At 36.2% G+C, this 14,027-nt stretch overlaps 1 pseudogene; it reads right to left on the bottom strand.

The window, feature by feature from the left end:
* Positions 1 to 12,041: 12,041 nt before the first annotated feature.
* LOC132424430 (anaphase-promoting complex subunit 15 pseudogene) lies at positions 12,042 to 12,416 on the bottom strand (annotated as a pseudogene).
* Between the last annotated feature and the right edge of the window lie 1,611 nt (positions 12,417 to 14,027).

Genomic DNA, 14,027 nt, shown 5'->3' with positions numbered 1-14,027 from the left:
TTTGTTTCTTTCCAGACCTTAGAGGGGTAAATGTCAAGAATGACCAAGATCATTTCGAAGCAAAAGAATAAGGGGCAACAACTTCACCTACCATATTTCAAGAGTTACTAATAAGCTGTGGTAATTAAAACAGTGTAGTATCAATTAAGAGAGACAGATGGAGAAAAACAGTGAACTCATAAATAGATCAATGAAAAAGGAGGAATTTGGTGTATGCCAGAGTAACATTACAAATCAAGGGGAAAGGAAAAATTCTTCAGCTAAAAGTAGCTACCTACATGACAGAAAATTATCTCTATGTCTTACTACACACAAAAATTAATCCCACATAAATTAAAGATAAAAATATGAAAAGCAAACTTTAAATGTTTTAGAAGAACACATAAGAAAATATTGTAACATCTTGAAGTAGGGAAGAATTTATTAAACAAGAAATAAAATAGTATAAACTATAAATGAAAGGATAAGAATTGAAATCAAAATCTCAATACCTCAGATAAGATTTTTTTAATGATGACAAGCACACACTGAAAGTAAATATTTACAACATATGTAAGCAATGAAAGATTAATTAATGAGTTGAATAGAAATCTCCTGTAAATAATAGGAAAATAACCCACAAGAAAAATGGGGCTGATGAAATATTGTGGATTGAAAACATGTCTTTGTTTCTTCCCTCTCCCTAATCCTCACAAAAATATGAAAGATGAAAAATACATAAATCCATCAGAACAAGAAGAATAGAAGAAGAGATTACAGATTGGGATTTCTATAAAGCTTCTGGATGATAAAAATTAGATAAATGATATTAAGGAAATAATACAAACTATAAATAATAACATAAATCAGAATTAGAGAGGTTAAAAAGTGCCTTAATAGAACTCAAGAAATAATTGTAAATAAAAGAAACAATGATTTCAAACGTGAAGATTAAATTGAAAGAAACACAAGAGCAAAGAATGTTTTAAGAAACTTAAAAAATGCCTCAAGACAAATAGAGGTAAAAAGGAGAAAAGGTCCAAAAAGAAAAAAGAAAAGAAAGAAGAAAAAGGATTCAAGTATAAATGACAAATAAGGAGGCAAACAAGACTCAACATATGTGTATATGGAATCTTCCAAAAAGAAAACCAAAACAGAGAACAAAATAAATACAATAAAAGTATAATTACAGAAAATTTTCTCAATGTAATAGAAAAAGATTTGAAATTATATTTTGAAAGGATGTACTGAGTATCTGAGAAAACTGATAAAAAATGACTACATTAAGACATATTCTATTAAGATTACTGAATATCAAAGAAAAAAATTCTTTGGGCATTCACAGCCAGGTAAAAAGATCAAGTCTCTTATGATGGATAGTCTCATAATATAATTAGGTTATCATCAGAGTTTTCAAAAGCAACGCTTTATGGCAGAAAAAAATCGAGTAGCATATGCAAGACGCTCAAGGAAAGAGAATGCGAGCCAATGATTTTTATATTGAGCCATAAACTAACTTTACTTAAGATACAAGTATGAAGGCCATAGACAAATCATTAATGACATTCAAGAGCTTAGAAAATATTGTTTCCATGAACACTTCTTGAGAAATTTAGCAGAAAGTGACCTCAGACAAACAGAAAGATGACACTGATGTAAGGACTTATGATGAACACTAAATATATATTCACTCAAAGAACTATGACTAAATGAGGGTTATAAGGTAGAGAGTACATTAGACAATGGCTATATACTTTGACAATGTAGACATAATACATTTATAAAAAATGTGAGAATAGGAAAATCATATGCAAAAATTTTCATTACTTTCAGTAATCATATTGGTGTTGGTAATAGTGCTACTGCTGCACTGAAACTGTTACCTGTTAAGAGGGATACAGCAAGTAAGGAATATTGTGATATGCTAATTCTATCATCCCCACTGTTTTGAGAACCAGCAATAGTTCTTTATGGAATTTTTGAATTTTATTTTATTTTATTTTTTTATACAGCAGGTTCTTATTAGTTATCCATTTTATACATATTAGTGTATACATGTCAATTCCAATCACCCAATTCATCACACCACCACCACCCCCGGCCGCTTTCCCCCCCTTGGTGTCCATACTTTTGTTCTCTACATCTGTGTCTCAATTTTGCCCTGCAAACAGGTTCATCTGTAAAGAACCAGCAATCTTAATGTAGAAGAAAGGATATTCTGATGCAAGATAGAATAGGTTAAGTAAAAGCCCTGTGGTTTGGATTTTAAAGTAGAAGTGTCAGAATAAAAACTAAAAAAAAGTTAAGCAAATAATGACCTAGCCAGTAGCAATGAGAATCTCCAGAGCTCACATTGTGGTCTTGAAATAAGTCACTACTTTAAAAGAAAATCACAGGGAGAGAGACAAAGAAGGAGAGAGGGAGAAACAGAGAGAGACACCTGGGGAACAAACTGTCCGAGATGAATCTGGAACATCTTGTCAAAGACTTCTATAAATATATCAGAAGGACTCAGGAGCCTCCTTGAAGATCTCACTATCTAAAGATGGGACGATTTGAGTATCAATAAGGATCATTTCAATTGATTGAAACAAATCAAATTGGAATCCATAAGTCAATAACAGCAAAAAAAAAAAAAAACTCTTCTGTCACTTATGGAGGATAACTGGAATTCAACTCATTGTTTTGAAAACGATAAATAAAAGGAAGCATTAAAGAATTTGTCCTATCATTCTTCTATAAACTATGTAATTAGGTAGCCAAATCATAGATGAAAGGAATTTACTCACTATAGAATTATTTCAGCTAATAAAAGAAGGATCATTGTATTAGAATTTCAGATTTTCTCACTTCCAATAAATTAATGGAGCTAACTATTGAGCATTGGTATCATTATAAAAATAGAAACAACCAGTCATGATGTGCCTCTGGATGGAAATTCATAGCACCAATTCTGAAGAGGTCTTGTACCCAAAAGTGAACCTATATCTGATGAAGTCTCTATATCCAACTACTAAGAAATACATAGGACAAGGAAGCAGCTTAAAATACACCATGGGGATAAAAACAACAAAATTCATACTATTGGATATTTTATCAATTAAATTTCCTGGCTTCTTCAATGAACAAATTTCAAGAAAAAAATATGGTGAGATATTCTGTAGATTAAAAGAAATTTACAAAAACAAACAAACAAAAAAACTGCTTAGGGAAGTATCCCTTGGTGATAAAATTATAAAGAAAAGCAAGATGGGTAACAAGCACCCAAGATGGTGTTAATTTAAAGGAGAGGAAAGAAGTTGTGATCAGCACGGGGCATGTGGAGGACTTCTGAGGTGGTCTGCAAAGTTTTATTTCTTAATCTGGGTGGTTTTTTCCAGAGTATTTTTCTTACAATGATGTATTATTAAATAAACATTTATTTCATGAGGTTTTTCTGTACCTGTATCATAATTTACAATAAAATAAAAAGAATTGTAATAAAAGAGGTAATACATGAAAATGTTTCAGCCTTAAAGGACATGAGTTTATTAAATGAAAGGGTCTACCAACTGTCTAGCATAATGGATGGAAAGAGCACCGCATCAAGGCACACAGTCATGAAATGTCAGGGCATCAGAAGAAAAGTTTCTACAGCTTCCAGAGAGAAAGAGAAGTGGTTCTCAACGTCAGCTCTGGAAACAAATGCCTTCACATTTTTTAGGGGAAATTATGATCTACTTAGAATTTTATATATAAACAAAATATTAGTCCAATGTATCAGTCCAAGAAGACATGGATCCAGGAGACAGAGGGAGGGAACAGCCAGGACAACTGCTCAGGAGGCCAGAGAACAACCAGTTCCACTCAGAGTGTGATGCTGGGGACCCCAATAGAGAGGCCTGTAGAATAAAATTGAAACTGATGGAGTATCTGATATGTTTCATCATGTAAAAAGAATGTCATTTGTATGGATTTTATAATTTTTTGCTGAATTTGAGAAGGATGTAGAAAACTAAGCAACAAATAAAATGATCATTGTTGATACAGAGAAAAACAAAAAGTGCTATAAGAAATGGAATGTAATCCTTGAACATATATTTGTGCACATGAATGGAAGTACACTTAAGGGATAATTCTTACAAGTAGAAAGGTTGGTTCAAAGGATATTTTCTCTTTTTTGACTATTTCCTGATTGATTTTCAAAGATGTTATACAAATTTACACTCCCAACAACAGTGTATTAAAGTACCCATTTCCCTCCACTATGGCCAAAAATGTAATTATCACTTTTTTATCTTTTCCATTTTACTATAAGTGGAAAGTCATTATTGTATTAATTTGCATTTTTAAATTGAGGTAAAGCATCTTTTCTTATGCTTATAAGCCATTGTATTTCTTTTTATATTAAAAATCTTTCTTTACTCTGTATATTTTTCTATTTATTAATTTCTTCATATGGAATTATGAGAGCTCTCTATAGATAAATAAAATCAGTACTTTCTGTCATGTGTGTTGTAAATAATTTTGCTCAATTTTCCTTTGAATTTTATGTTATTTTGTGCTGGGCAGAAATGTTTGTGTTTTGTTATTTAAGTGTATTGTGTTTCCTTTACGTTTTCTGGATTTTGTGTCTTGCTTAGAAATACATTTCGCATTCCAATTTTTTTTTTTAATTTGCTCATATTATCTTCTGTATTGACAGTCTCATCCTTTATAGTTCAATTTTTTGATCCATCTGAAATTTATATTGATGTGACAGGTAAGGAGGAATTTAGGTTTTGGGGGTTTTTTCCCCCAGCTAAGTCAAGATTTTAATTCATTTCAGACCTGAGTAAAATGAATGCTATTGTATTGTGAAACTGAGAACTTTTTAGTTTTAGCTACTGAAATCTACAAGACTGTAGAAGAGCAAGATGTTAGCTAAACCACATGTAGGTCATTACTACCTCTGTCTCCTTCCATGCCTATGACTGAAACCTACCTGTTTCCTTAGTATGTGACATCTTACAACCAGATGGGAAATTCCCAAGGAGTTTAAAACTATCTAGCCAGTGAAGGGAAGGTCCTCTGGCTTATGATCCCAGTCTGTACATGGGTGCCATCATAGGGCTTTGGGTTATTAAGTATATTTACATCTACAGACCATATTTCCTAACTGCTACTCACTATCAAACTAGCTTAAAAATAACAAATTTGCTGGCCCTATAATCAGAAGAAAATCAGTAGTAAGAAAAGTATTGTGGTGGGTTAGTAGTTTGATCTAGGTTGGAGTCAGGAAAGAGCAACAACAAAAGTATATCTTCACCTGCACCTGGATTTACAGACCTAAACCAAATGCTTAATAAATGTTGCCACAAGATTGCATGGGATGTCTCCCAAGTAGGGTATCTTAAAGACAAGAGTGGTTGTCTTGACATCTTTAAGATACCTTACATGATGGTCTTGAGTTTCTTCCCAAATTGTACAGCAATAGACAGTCCTCTAATCACTTTTTCCCCTGCTACTGAGAAAGATCTTATTTAATTGCTTGCTTAATTTCTTTAACCACTGCCCAAGAGGTCTATTGCAACTCTAATTTTCTGGCCATCTTTTTTGAGGTTGATTCTTGGGGACCACACTTTGCTAATGCTATATGACTTATAACTATGCTTTTTTACTCTAAGTCCCAAAGAGCTTAAGAACAGCTATTAGCTATTTAAAAAAAAAAAAAAAAAGAAGTAAAAACTAAAAGGAAGTGATAAAAGAAAGGATCCACATTAGAGTTGGAGAATATCTAATGGAAACTACTTTTGTTCAGATTTCCATGAAGCCTTTTAGCAAAGATGAATGAGCTCATGCCATGAAGCTGTGTATGTTTTAAAAAGTGATAAAAGGTTAACTGGGTAGAGTGTGAGCAAGACTGTATATAGAAGGAACCCTTTAGTTGATGATTTAAGTACACTTAATATTCATATATCTTATGTCTACATCAGGCTGCTGTTCTACACAAAGTCTACACAGTGTTTTGGGAGACAAAATAAAAGAGCTTAGCAACGTGTGCACAGTTTATAATAAAACATTTTTGGGGAGTTAGGTGAGGAAGGGAAAGGGGAAAGAACTGGGATGCCCAGCAGATGTGAAAAGATGTGTTAAAGAGAGAAAAGTTTAAGTATTTTTCCCCCCTGGCAACCAAAAGGTTCTTTGAAGAGTAAGCACATATGTCTGTTTCAAGGGCTCTAAAACTATGAGAAAAGAGTGAGGCCCCCCAAAATTAGAGCTGAAGCTGACAAATCATCATTCTTAAGAGGAAGGAAGTAGTCATCAAGACAGTATTCTTTGATAGGATTCAATCTCATCAATTTCCCCTTGAATTTTCCACAGTTCAAATTCTATGTTAAATTACATTTTCTTTCCCTGTCCTAAATCAGAAAGTCCTTTTTACCAAAAACCAAGAAACATAATACTATAGCTTATATACATTTGACATGGAGGTAACTATGCTAATCTATCAGAAAATATTTTGTCCTTTCTTTGCTATGTGGACCAAAAAAACAGTAAAGTGGAGAGGTGAATTAACACTCATGAGATTGCTTTTTTCTTCTGAGGATTCAGCCTTAAATATCTTGGTCAAATTGTCAAACCACTCTTCTGTACATTAGATAAAAAGATCCATCAAGTTGCATTTACCCAGCTAAGGTGACTCCATTGCAAAGGCTACCTTCTACCTACCTTTTTATTTTGGTGGGTTTTTTTTTTTCCTTCTACATAGTTTTGTCTACACTCACCTCTATGCAAATGAACATCTCATTGCAAATCCTGAGTTTCTCCCTCATTTCTCCTGCCCTCCATGGCCCCCAACCTTTCTTTTCCTATTTGTAACTTATTTTGCCCTTTCTCCTCAGATGCACTACTTAGTCTTTCTCACCTCGACTTTACTCCTGAGTAGGTTTTCCTTATTGTTCTCTATGGCAATGCATTCGTAGAGCCCACTTTTAGTGCCCTCCCAGTTAGGCAGGTTTCTAAGGAATCTCCTTTCATGTATCTCATATCTATCTCATCTGTAACATCTTTATTAATCCCCAGTGACATTTTATAGTTTTGACTCTCAATCACTCTAATCTGGAAGTTAAAACAGCCTTCTACATTGTCTCTAAAATCCTGTATGATCCAGCTGCTGCTTACCATCAATAAGCTTCTTCATCTTCTTCTCCCAAAAGCCTAGACTTCAACCACAAAGAAATTTTCTGAAGTTCTTCAAATGCATTGTGCTCCTGGTCTCTCTGCTCTGGGTCTTTGCACAGACATCTCCATCTTCCTTCTCTTTGCTTGGCCAACTCAAAGTCATCCCTCAGGACTCAGCTCAGATGGACCACATCCTCTGGGTAGCTCTCTCTGGTCTTGGTGACTTCTAAACTAGGCAAAAACTGGGCTCTCTGTTTTGTCTCTGCCACAATATAAATCACACTTTACTTGATTGTCTTTCTCTGTACCTTCCTCAAGGCTATAAATTCATCAGTCAGGGACCATCTTCTTTGCAGTTTCACTCCCCACGATTACTGCTCAGTTCAGATTTGGGGAAAGAAAATGACATGGAAGTCCCTGAAAATGACTTGACTATTCTACCTCTGTGATTTTTCACCTGCAGCTCTATTTGCCTGAATTTCATCCCTACAAATTTACCCTCCCTCCAGCCCTCTAACCATGCCTTCGTCTATTGTAACCCTGCTTATTCTTCCAGGTCAGACTCAGGTGTTCTCTCTCTCATGAGCATTCCCAAATCAGACCCACTAGAATTGATCTGATTTATCTCCTAGCCATGTAATGTGAATCAAACATGGCTTTATCATGTACTCAATCTCTTGTTTTTTCTCCCAAAATAGATGGATTAAAAATAGAGACTATGTCTTAAAATATTTGTATTCCCCATATCATCTATCACAGTGTTTTGCAGAGTGCCAGTGCTTAATATGTACTAAATGATTTATTGTAAAATAATTTTCCAAATTTTTCTGTGTTTCCTCTAGAAAGTGTTCAGTAATAGTACTTTTCCCCCTTGGGAATTTCTTAATCTTTCCTTTTCTAACAAGGAAGTATGTGAGTTATTTCTATACATTTTCCTTACCAGACTGCAGCAGAAATCCTTCTGAAGATTTGGTGGGAGCAATAGAAATGTGTGAATAATTCTGCTTGGTACAGGTGAAATTGTAATTAGAATTCACATCTGTTCAACTGATGTTTCAAAGACTCAAAGATATCTGGCAGGAACGTTCCTCTCCTCTACTTAAGAGCAATGTGGAGCACATGACTTTTTAACGTTTTCTCTCATTGCCAATGTAACCAAAGCCCAACCACCCATCCTTCAATACTCCAGCTCAAATCAGACATTAATTGCAAAGTCTTCCCTGCTTCCTCTAACTTGAAAGTACTCCCTTCCAGCCCTGTATACACACAATATTATATCTATATCTCTCTTATGACAGTCATCTCTTTCTCCCTCATATTTTTGTAAAGATGTATGCCCATGTCTTGTATCCCTTCTGAATTGTGACTTCCCGGACAGCAGAATTTGTGCCTGATTTGCTATTCCCCTTTGCCCATAGAAAAGTGCCTTGCATTTATGTGTTGGTTCTATAGCTTATATTAGCTGTTAAATGGCATGTTGCATATACATGAAGATTATGTGTATAAACATAGTATGTACATACAGTACCCATATTTGTATCTTTGCAGCAGAACTAATATCCATGTTAAGCCAGTCTGATGACCACTGTAAAAGTGAGAGAATCAGATTGATGTTATTAGAGTCTAAATTGCTATACCAAACTTATTTTGGTGCCATTATTCTCCCTCCTAAGATGTAACAAAAACCTCAAATCGAATTTTAGTCATGTCTTAGATATCACTTCATTCCAAAGTCTTCCCTGATTCCCAAAGAAATTCTAGAGTTTGTATTATAATTCCACAGCAGTAATTACATAATATTGTAGCTGCCCACTCATCTAACTGCTTTGTCTTTCATCTCCTTGAGGGCAGGAACTACATCATGATGTTGACTTTTTTGTTCACACTGCTTAGGAAGATAGCTGTGGTGGATGGAATAATGTTCACCTACCCACCTCTGCCCCCACCAAAGACATCCATGTCCTAATCCCCAGAACCTGTTCACGTGTTACCTAATACGGCAAAAGTAACTTTGCAGACGTGACTAAGCTACGGATTTTGAAATGGAGAGATTATCCAGGTGTGACCTCAATGTAATCACAAGTGTCCTTATAAGTGAAAGCCAGAGGCAGGAGAGTCAGAGTCAGAGAAGACGTGTCAACAGAAGCACAGGTTGGACCAACACCATCAGTAGCTTTGAAGATGGAAGTGACACAAGCCAAGGAATGCAGGCAGCCTCTAGAAGCTGAAAAAGACAAGGAAGTGGAGTCCTCCCTAGAGCCTCCTGAAGGAACACAGTTCTACCTACACCTTGATTTTAACCTGGTAAGATCCATGTTGGACTTCTAACTTCTGGAAGTGTAAAATAATGTGTAGTTTTAAGCCACCAAATTTGTAGTTAAACGTATACAGTAGCCAACACATGGCGGGTGATTCATAAATATTTGTTCACTAAAAGAACCACAGGATATTAGGCCTGAAAAAAATGTCTGATAGAGTTAATGGATATGATAGAGTTAATGGATATGGGTAACACAGAGGGTGCGCCTATGAGAGAAGGGCAGGTAAAGGAAAACTTCCCATCGCTCATTGACAGTGAGCTTGTGAGAGAGGTGTAGGTAAAAAAACAAAGCAAAAACAAAACAACCCCCCCAAACTCCCCATTTTATGGCTTAAGCAACTAAATAGATAATAGGAAATATATAAGGAAAGGTTATGATCTTAGTTTTGGACACTTTGGAATTAGGATCACTATGCAACAACCAGATGGAGATATCCAGGAGACAGTGGAAAATTTGGTCCAGGAACTCAGAGGAGATCAGATATAACCCAACAGCCTTGGAATATGAGGTTAGAACAGTAAAATAACTGGTGATAAGACTAGAAAGGTAGCATGAGGTTTCTTAAATGCCAAGGGAAGCCAAACCCAATTCATCAGAAGGAGGTTGGAATGGGCATCTGGAGGTATTTGGACTGGGAAATGATGACATCAAACTGATGATTTAAGAAGACTCCTGTGGTGGTCTTATGTAAAATAGATTGGTAGAAGGGGAGAATTAAGGCAGAAATACTATTTAGACTTTATAGATCACTTTCAAAGACACTTTCCTATTTGATCCTCACAGCAACCTTGTGAGACAGTTAAGACAACGCATTATCAAAGGCCAACCTTTTTGTTATATCATCAAAAAACACTTGTATTATATTGACAATTATTTCAACTTACTTTTAAAGCTTTGCTTGTAACTTGCAATGTGCTCAGTTTCTTACTACTCTAATCAGTGTATCAGGGTTCTTGGTCAAATTCTTAGTCTCTAATATTCAGGATCTATTTATCAATAGAAAATCAACAGAAGTGAATGATTATCATCCATATAAAATATTTCAATCCTTACATAAGCCAAGTTGTCCTGAGGGGAAGTGGAGAGAATATTGTATTTTCATTAAAAGGAATAATAAAATATTGCTGTCAAACGAGTCAGATCAGGTGTTTTATCACAAATAACTTGTTATGAGAGAGTCATATTAGCCCAACCTTGTGAACCAAGTAAAAGCATTTGGATGAACCAACTGCAAACCTTCTCTATAAAGTCTCTGACATGACACCTTGAGATTTCAGTTTTGACTCTAACATCCACCTGACCAGGCTTTAAAATCAAAGAGCTTAAAAATCACATACTGCAATGAAAGAGTCTCTGGGGCTATATTTAGGTGCTGCTAAATCACCAGGAATGATTAGGTCGGAACAAAAGAAAGATAACTGAGAGAGTGCCCAGGTAAATCAGGTTAGGAGCTCAAAATTTCTCACCATTACAATTCCCAATTCAATTCTCGCCATTTGATTTATAGAAGGCTGCTCTGAAGCATTCATATGAATAATTCAGCACTTACAGACATGAGAAACAATGTAGGCTTATCGTCACATGGATTAAGACAAGTTCTAAAGCTGATGTCACTATGACTGAAGCTCATCCTGGAGTTTACTTTTGACTCATGTTTTGGTTCTACACCATCATTAATCCAGATAAAACCACTATTTTCAAAATGCAAATATTAGCAATTATTTTAGGGGATCTCAGTGTTTCAGCAACCCAGAAATGGTCAACATGGTCTAGAGCCCTATTGCTCAAAGTACTGTCTGAGGACCAGCAACATCAGCACACATGGGAGCCTGTAAGAGAAGGGAAAACTAGTGACTTCCCAGGACTTACTGAATCAGATTCTGCATTTTCACAAGATCCCCAGGTAATTCATATCCACCTCACAAATTTGAGAAGCTCTGATCTAAAGCATAGAAATTTCAGAAACTGCTCTGAATTTTGTCTCCTAAAATCCTTCCAGCAAACATTTCTATGACATCACAGGAGCTCCAAGCCCATATACATTTCTTATTTCTTTTACTTCTGATCACTTTCCATGAGATCATAAATAGCCAATCATCCAAAGGGTTTCCAGGCTCCTTATACTGGAGCATAGTGGTTGAATGCATATAAGGGTTTTTTTTTTTTCCACTAAACACACTTCTTACTTTTTTCCAACTTAAGTTGTACAAATCTTAGTATGGGAAGAAGAGAGTGCAGTTGGCAGAAAGAATGTGTTGGGATGAAGTGGAATGCATTACAGGTCAATATCTATTTCTCCCTAGTTCCACTTCATGGGTAACAATTTCAATTACTGGATGTATCATTTTAACCAATTTATGTTAACTAGATATTCACTCATGAGAAACAGATAAATCTCTGTAATTTAATAAATTACCTACAACTTTATTATCTGTATTTTGTTAATCGGAGATGGCTTGAGTGTGACATTTCCTCATGAGTAGAACAGGTGAGCAGAAGTCTTTCTTGCTGTGTTTCATTTTTGTTTTTCCTAAACAACCAGCAGCTGGTTCTGCATGGGGTGTGGAGCACATTGGCTGGCATGGAATCTCCCTGGGGCTACCCTGCCCTGTCTACCTCAATTATCCACTGGTCCTGATCCTGTCTGTTGTCTTCCAGGTCCACCTCAGTGACTCTCCATCATCAGGCTACTCACTGTAATCATTCATCTCTTCCATATCCTGGATGACCTCATTGCTCTCTGAGTCTTCACTCTCCTCGTCTTAATTACCCTCCTCCTCCTTCTTATCACAGTGTTCTGAGGCTGGCTTGCCAAGAGATACCAAGTTGCTGTCTTTCTGTGTGATGCTCTGGAGCTAGGCTTAGTGCTGCTGTTCCCGCAGCTGCAGCTCTCTCCTCCACCCAGGGTCCATCCAGATTCAACCACAGTGTCTCAGGCACACGAGGCAAGAGCTGGGGCAATAAGGTAGACATGGCTCCTAAATAGCTGTTTGACCTTGGACGAGTCTCTTAACCTCTGAGAACCTCAGATTCATCATCACACCAGGAAGCAGCAGGCTGCAGTGGTATCTTAGGTTATGGAGTTTGCATGGTAGCAGGATGATAGCAAAGGTGAGGAATTTCCAGCTTCCTGCAGGAATGTGCAGTCTCAGCCCAGAGTTAAAGCACAAGGGAACAGGTATGTGCATACGCTTTGATTCCACTCCTGGTTTTGTTACTGCTTGCAATCCTTTGCCAGCCATGTGGCCTTGGACAATCTTTTAGCCCATCTAAGGCTCTACTTCCTAGGCAGTGTGATGGGCAGAGGTATCTTCACTTATGTTCAGTGTCAAATATGTATCACATGTCTTTATACTCACATGTCACTCTTTCCTCCCAACAATTCTGTAAGACTAATTTTTAACCTTAATATGAGAAAACTGAGGCTTAGAGAGATTAAAGAATTATCCCAAGATCCCATAGCTTACAGATAGCTGAGAAGGAAGTCAAACTCAGGTCTGACTGACTCTAAGACCATGTAAAAGATCATGTATTTTTTTTTCTTTACACCAATGCAGCCTACTGATATAGGATGTTGTGATATTCAAATGAATTTTTGTAAATTAAAGAACTCTTTAAAAAAGTAAAACATACAGAAAGATGTGATTGTAATACTTTAACTAACTTCATTTTTATTTTAGTAGGAAAGCAAAAAGTCTCAAGCCTTGTCCCAAAGATGCTGCCAGTCTGGCTGTGACAAAGCCTCATAAAACAGATAATGGATATACTATATCATATACATTTAGTTCATTGACCTAAGTATGTAGTAAGAGTGGCTGGGTTTGATTTTGTAAGAGATACAAAGATGAATAAAATTGGCTCCTTCCCTCAAGGAAAGAATATCATACTATAGTAAATGTGATATGTAAAGAGCTTGTTGCAAAACAGGGCAGAATGAAATGAGTACAGAGAAAAAAACACTGACTGAGCACACCAAGGAAGAGTCTACAGAGCATGTCGCTTTTCAGGGTCTTGAAAGATGGGCAGAGAATGTGAGAACACATTCCAGGCAGAGAAAAAAATGACTCCAAAGGCACAGAAGCATGAAGGCACACATGTGAAAAAGTTGAGTTGACGCAGTTACATCTGGGAAGGAAATGGTCCTGGAGAGGAAAAAATAGAAAGACTTACCATTTTAACTATAACTATTTAGTATTATTTGAGCTCTTTTCAACATGCCTGCTCCCATGGTTTTTCTTTTCAATTTAAGTGATGTCATATCTGAAGGAAAAAAATGTGTTACATGGTACAATGGAAAAAAGTTGGAATAAAATTTTCTACTGCATAATGTGCTAACTACAGGTGCCAACGGTAAAACCAAACAGGTTAGAAAAAAGCAGAGGGTTCCCAAAGAAGAAAATTTGTACAAAAGAAGCAGGGTTTGAGGTGGCCTTAAATAATAGGTTAGAGACGACTAGCTAGAGAGGAGGAAGAATTGAAAGAGAACTCGGATGATTTGTCATTTCAGTCATGCCTCCTTGCCTGACCCAGTTTGCCTGAGTGGAATTGTGCAAACAATTGTGGAACGTCTCTGCCACCACGAGT

The sequence above is a fragment of the Delphinus delphis genome, chromosome 4 (assembly GCF_949987515.2).
Source record: "Delphinus delphis chromosome 4, mDelDel1.2, whole genome shotgun sequence".
NCBI lineage: Eukaryota > Metazoa > Chordata > Mammalia > Artiodactyla > Delphinidae > Delphinus > Delphinus delphis.
The sequence above is the reverse complement of the archived record's forward strand: the minus strand, read 5'-3'. Positions and strand labels throughout refer to the sequence as shown.